The following is a 7,111-nucleotide window of genomic DNA, read 5'->3' as shown; positions in this document are numbered from 1 at the left end:
GAGGAGGACAAGAATAAATTTTTTACAAAGTATTTGGATTGCAGGTACGAAAGTGGTACATAAACAGGAGGGAATAAAAAAGAGGAAGGTAGTAGAACCAAGACATGACAAGTATATAAACAAGATGATTAAGTTGATGTACTCAAATGTGGATGGAATGGTATCTAAATTATTAGAGATGAATGATTATGTCAGAGAAAATGAAACACATATAATATGTCTAACTGAAACAAAATTAACACCAAGGATATCAAATGTACTCAGTACTAACAAGGCATATGGGCCTGATGGGGTCCCTCCTGTTGTTCTCAAGAACTGTGCTTCTGTGCTTACACCCTGCATAGGCAAACTCTTTCGCCTTTGTCTGTCAACTTGTACCTTTCCTTCTTGCTGGAAGTTTGCTCTCATTCAGCCAGTCCCAAAGAAGGGTGACCACTCCCAACCCTCCAACTATCGTCCAATTGCTTTAACGTCCTGTATTTCAAAAGTTTTCGAGTCAATTCTTAATAGAAAAATTTTAAGGCATCTTTCCTATCACAACCTTCTTTCCGATCGTCAGTATGGGTTCCGTCAGGGACGCTCCACTGGCGATCTTCTCACCTACCTTTCAGACTCCTGGTCATCCTCCTTTCGGGACTTTGGCGAAAGCTTTGCCATTGCACTTGACATCTCAAAGGCTTTTGATCGAGTCTGGCATAAATCTTTAATTTCCAAACTGCCCTCCTACGGTTTCTATCCTTCTATCTGTGCCTTCATCGCTAGCTTCCTTTCTGGTCGTTCTATAGCCGCTGTTGTAGACGGCCATCGTTCTTCTCCTAGATCTATCAACAGTGGTGTTCCTCAGGGCTCTGTCCTATCACCTACTCTCTTCCTTTTATTCATCAATAATCTTCTAAGCTGTACATCTAACCCTATCCACTCATACGCTGATGACTCCACCCTTCACCTTTCCATTCGGTTCCCGCAACGCCCATCTCAACAGTTACTTCAAGAAACAAGGGATGAGGCTATGGCACACCTAATGTCTGACTTGGCTCATATCTCTGACTGGGGTAAAAATAATATGGTTGTCTTTAAATGCATCTAAGACTCAGTTCTTACACCTATCAACCCGACAAAATCTTCCACAGGTATACCCACTAATGTTTAATAATATTCAGCTTAATCCTGCATCATCATTGAACATGCTTGGGGTTTCATTTACTCGGGACTTATCTTGGAAAGATCATATTGCATCTCTTGTAAAATCTGCTTCCAAGAGATTGGGTGTGCTAAGCCGACCCCGCTCTTTCTTTACCCCTGCACAATTGTTGACTCTATACAGGGGTTTTATCCACCCCTGTGTGGAGTACAACTCTCATGTGTGGGGAGGCTCCCCACATACAGCTCTTCTCAATAGGGTGGAGTCAAAGGCTTTTTGTCTCATTAACTCTCCTCCTCTTACTGTCTCCCTTCAACCTCTGTCTCTTCGCCGCACTGTTGCATCTTTATCTCTTTTCTATCGCTACTTTAATGGTCACTGCTCCTCTGAACTGTCTGCTTGCATTCCTCCACCTCTACGACGGGCGCGTAGCACCCGTCTGGCAGCAAACTCTCATCCCTTTTCTGTCCAACTCTCTAATGCAAGAGTTAACCGTTACTCCCAGTCTTTCATTTATGCAACAGGTCAGCTCTGGAACTGTCTCCCTCTGTCTGTATTTCCTGCTGCCTATGATCTCCAGTCTTTCAAACGTAGTGTGTCCAGGCATCTCAAAATGATCGGATCTTGAATTTGGCTCTCTATTGTATTTTGTTTTTCTCTTGGAGGGAACTGTTACTGCGGGCTCATGGCCTTTGGTTCCTTCTTCCTCGCATTAAAAAAAAAAAAAAAAAATGACATCCTAAACTTAAAGGAATATAATATATGGAGAAGAGATAGGAACTTAAAAAAAGGAGGAGGAATTATAATATTAACTAAGAAAAATCTAAAAGTCAAAGAAATAGAATTAGATATACCCTCACAAGTAGAAATGATTGCAGTAGAGATAAATACATCTGAAGGGAAAGTAATTATAGCCAATTTGTATATGCCACCCAGATCCAACACATGGGAAAGAGACGAATATGAGGACCTGGAGGAGAGTACAATTCAGAGTTTAAGACCATTACTACATAAAATGGAAGAGAAATCGAAAAGAATTATACTAACTGGAGATTTTAATACAAAATAAATTGGAATACTGTAGATATAATAAGCCAAGAAAGCTGTTGGGACCAAATGCTCCTGGATCTTGTGCAAGAGTTTTTCCTAACGTAACATGTAAGGGAAAGCACCAGAAAAAGAGGACTCGATGTGCCCTCAATGCTAGATCTCATATTTACTAGGCAAGAAAACGATATTGACAATTTATCACCCTCCATTCGGCAAAAGCGACCAGGCAGTACTAAATTGCAACTTCAGGATAGCATATGACATAGTTAACAGCAATGAAAGTTACAAAAAGAGCCTAAACTATAAAAAGGGAAAGTATCATGACCTAAAGAAGTACTTCTTAGAAATTGCTTGGAAAAAGGAGTTTAGAGGACAAGATTTAAATGCTACATATGAAAAATTCTGTGAACTTTATGAAGGAGTCCAGAAGTACATCCCAAAGCACAAAGAAGCAGACAAGAAAATAAAGAAATGGTTCAATACAGAATGTAAAAAATCAAAAGAAAAAAAGAGATTTGTTGTGGAATAGATACAGAAGACACAATAGTGAAAGGGCATATAATAATTACAAACAGGCAAGAAACGATTATACAAGAATAAGGAGAGAAGCCCAAAAACAATTTGATAAGGATATCATAAATAAAAGTAGTGATCAACCAAAGCTATTTTACAGCTACATCAGAAGCAAAACCAAAGTCAAAGATAAAATACAATCCATTACGGACGATGGAATCACCTATACACAAGAGAAGGATATTTGTGAAGCACTAAACAAGAATTTCCAATCAGTTTTTACACAGGATAAAAAATTTTGAGAAGGATTATATGGAACATGCATGCCCACACATACTACCAGATATACAAACATCAGAAAAAGAAATACAGGAGGAGCCAAGTAAATTAGACAAAGGAAAAGCAAATGGTCCTGATGAAATTTCATGTTGGGTACTACGTGAATGTGCAAAGGAGTTAAGTAAACCATTATTTTTAATTTTCAAGAAATCCTTGAGTCAAGGTAAACTACCTGATATGTGGAAGAAAGCAAACATTGATCTCTTATTTAAGAAAAGGAATAGACAAAATCCACTACACTACTGACCAGTATCACTAACCAGTGTTGTAAGCAAGGTATTAGAAAAGCTTATAAGAAAATCTTGGGTAAATCACCTAGAAGAACAGAGTATGATAACAGAAAGACAGTTTGATTTCAGAAAAGGAAAATCTTGTGTTACTAATCTGTTGAGCTACTATGACAGAGTAACAAACACATTACAGGAAAGAGAAGGATCCTTTTGACACAGTACCACACCAAAGACTTTTATGGAAACTGTACCATCAAGGAGGAATTTGAGGCAATCTGTTTTGTTGGATACAAGATTTTCTCATGAAAAGTAAAATGAGAACAGTACTAAGGGGAAGTTACTCATTATGGAAAGAAGTGACTAGTGGAGTACCACAGGGCTCAGTGCTGGCACCAATCATGTTTTCAGTGTATATAAATGATATAGACAGTAACATTGGAAATGAAAGCTATCTAAATATGTTTGCAGATTATGCAAAAATACCGAGGAGAATTACTAACACAGACTCTTGTTAAGAGCTACAAGAAGAATTAAATAAACTTCATGAATGGAGTAATACATGGCAAATGGAATTGAATGTGGACAAGTGTCATGTAATCAAGTTTGGTAAAAGTGGAAAAAGACCATAAAACCCTACACACATCAGAAAGAGAGAAGAACCTAGGTGTGATTGTCAATAACGGACTATCTCCGGCTGACCACATCAGTGAGAAGGTACGGAACATGTATACACTGCTTGCCAATATGAGAATAGCGTTTACATACATAAATGAAGACATGCTTAGAAAGATAATAACATCATTCATCAAACTAACCCTGGAGTATGCACCAGTAGTCTGGAGTCCTCATCTCAAAAAACACATAGACAAGATTGAAAAAGTTCAAAGGGCCGCTACAAGATGGGTACCAAGCTTAAGGGATCTAAGCTACGAAGAAAGACTAAATAAACTGAATCTACTAACACTACAGGAGAGAAGGAAAAGAGGTGACATGATTATGCTATATAAATGCATATCAGGAAAGGAGAAAATAGACATAAATGATTACTTAACGTATGGGGAAGCATCAGGAAGAGGACACTGCAAAAAACTGCATAAAAAGAGAGGTGATATAGACTTAAGGAAATTTAGTTTCCCAAATAGAGCAACTGATCAGTGGAATGCACTACCGAATGAAATTGTGTGTGCCAAAACAATTCACAAATTTAAGGTGAACGATAAATATGGTTTAAGACACGGGACAGTACTAGCTTGACTCATTCCTGTAAAGGTACAATTAGGTAAGAACAATTAGGTAAGAACACACACACACACACACACACACACACACACACACACACACACACACATATATATATATATATATATATATATATATATATATATATATATATATATATATATATATATATATATATATATATATATATATATATATTGAAATACCCACCCGATGGAGCGACCCTGACACCACCACCCCAAGAAGAGGCCACGGGGTGGCTTACAGGTGTCCTGTGCCACACCAGCCCATGTTCCCAGCTACCTTATGCCCCTCTTCCACCCAGCCAGACCTAGGGGAAGTGCATCAGCCAGGTGCATTACCCTCTGACGAGGGCAGCACTCACCAGACTAGGGGTGGGACTTGTTTCAAGACAGTCCCAAGTAGGCCCTCGGTAGCAGAGTCCACCAGACCTGCCACTACATGAGGTAGAGAGACCACTGGTCCTCAATGCCCTACTTTTCTCCAGGGGAGCCATGGTACTGTAGAGTCCATCGGACCTGCTGTAGAAAGGGAGTCCACCAGACCTCCTTCTGTCACCCACCTTCGGGAGCAGGCGTCTCGGACTATCAGCCAGACGACCTTCACCTGCAGTCCCAAGGAGGGGGATGAGCCCGTGGTAGAGTCCATCGGACCTGCCACTGGGGGAGAGACCACCAGTCATACCCCAGCTGCAACTTTCCCCTGGCAGCAGGAGAGCGGTAGAGTCCATCAGACCTGCTGCTGTAGGAGCCAGAAAGTCCACCAGACTTCCTCCTCCTGTTGTCCCCAGGATGAGTGGTCCTCCGAAAGAGTCCATCGGACCTAGGGAGAGTCCATCAGACCTCCTTCATCCACTACCCTGGGAGCCTGGGTAGAATCCATCGGACCTCCCAGGCGGAAGGAGAGTCCACCGGACCTCCTTCCTCCGCCTTGGAGTGGAGTTTCGGTAGAGTCCATCAGACCTGCCAGGCAGAGGGAGAGACCACCGGTTGTCCCTACTCCACTACCCTGGAGGCTCCCTACGAGGGCACAGTCTCTGGCTCAGCACGCCCCTCCAGAGGCCAAGCAAGATGCCCCTCCTGCTCCCCCTCCTCTACGAAGGTCGGAGACTGCTCCCCAACAGGACTCCTGTTGGAGAGTGCCTGGAGCAGACCTGTTGTGAGCCTGGGTGTCCTGTCCCTGCAGCCCAGCCCCTGATGCTCCCAGCAGCCGACGGACTCTCCTAGGGCAAGCAGACCCTGATGGCCTTCCCCTTCCGGCGTGACTGCAGCCCTCAGACCTCAAGGGGTGCCCCGCAGCCGACCCAGGCCCGGACCAGCCCAGACCCTCCTCCAGGACTCCCACCACGGCTGAGGACAGGCACTGTGCAGCGCGCCTCTTTGCCCTGTTTGACCCCAATCCCGAGGGCCACCACACTCCTAGGGCCCCTGCCAGGAAGGGGCCACCCACCACACCACCCTCTAGCTTCCACCGGACTCCAGAGTACACCGCCGAAGACCGCCACCCCTATCAGGAGTGCACCCCTGACAGCCCTCCTCCAACACTGGGCTATCACCTGTACCTACGTGCGACGTAGCCTCTGGGTGCCTCAGTGCCCCACCAGTGGTGTTATCGACTCTGTGCAACACTTGTGTCCCGTTCATAGTGCTATAGACCCTGATTCCCCCGTCCAGAGTGTCGTGCCTCCTGTGTAATACTTGTGATCCCCCTATAGTATCATGGACTCTGTGTGTTATAGACCCTGGGTAATATTTGTACCCCGTCCATAAAATCGTGACCCCTGTGTAACACTTGTGACCCCTCTATAGTATCATTGACCTTGTGTGTTACTATGTGTAATGTTGTGCCCCACACCCTTGTGTAATACTTGTGCCCCAGTTGTAATGTCACGGCCCTTGTGTAATACTTGTGATCATCTATAGTGTCATAACTGTGGAATACTTGTCCCCTTTGATGCATAGTGTTGTGAGGTACACCATACTTGTGCCCATATATATTGTTGCCTCATGTACTAATTGTGTAAAGTCCAGCGTTTCTTTGTAAGGTAATATACGTGTACGACTGGTTCCCCTGTGTTGGAGCCCTATCCCTTGTTTACATGCTCTAGCCCAGTCCTGAACAAAAGAACCTAAGTCTGTGCCCGCATCTGAGTTCAAGGAGTTGGACCCAGAATACGCTGCATAACACACACACACACACACACACACACACACACACACACACACACATATATATATATATATATATATATGTACTTGCTTTGGCAGTACATATACTAAAATCGGAATGATACAGAGTAGATTAGCATGGCCCCTGTGCAAGGATGACACGCAAAATCTTGAAGCGTTCCACATTTTTGGCACCTGATGGTTTAGTGGGTAATTATTGTGCTCCAATCGGATTAAGCCGGTGAAGGTTTATATCCAAGGGGTGATTGGGGTTTATTTCTCACGTAATACCACTCAGGGATGAGTGACGTTGGTCACTCTCATCTTAAATGTCAGGACCAACTACCTAGCCCCAGGCTTCTACGCTCCTCATGGGGCAACGTAGGATTGGATGATGGAGATATATATAT

The 7,111-nt window shown here is 43.3% G+C and overlaps 1 non-coding gene across 1 annotated transcript; it reads left to right on the top strand.

Moving 5' to 3' along the window:
• Positions 1 to 6,784: 6,784 nt before the first annotated feature.
• On the top strand, positions 6,785 to 6,891 carry LOC145404200 (U6 spliceosomal RNA). The gene has a single exon (XR_013898132.1). It is a non-coding gene; the product is annotated as a U6 spliceosomal RNA (small nuclear RNA).
• The last annotated feature ends 220 nt before the right edge of the window (positions 6,892 to 7,111 follow it).

The sequence above is a fragment of the Coenobita brevimanus genome, chromosome 62, assembly GCF_032717465.1.
Source record: "Coenobita brevimanus isolate Jiangsu-jjx chromosome 62, ASM3271746v2, whole genome shotgun sequence".
Classification (NCBI taxonomy): Eukaryota; Metazoa; Arthropoda; class Malacostraca; order Decapoda; family Coenobitidae; genus Coenobita; species Coenobita brevimanus.
Note: the sequence above shows the minus strand (reverse complement) of the source record. Positions and strands in the feature narration are given on the sequence as shown.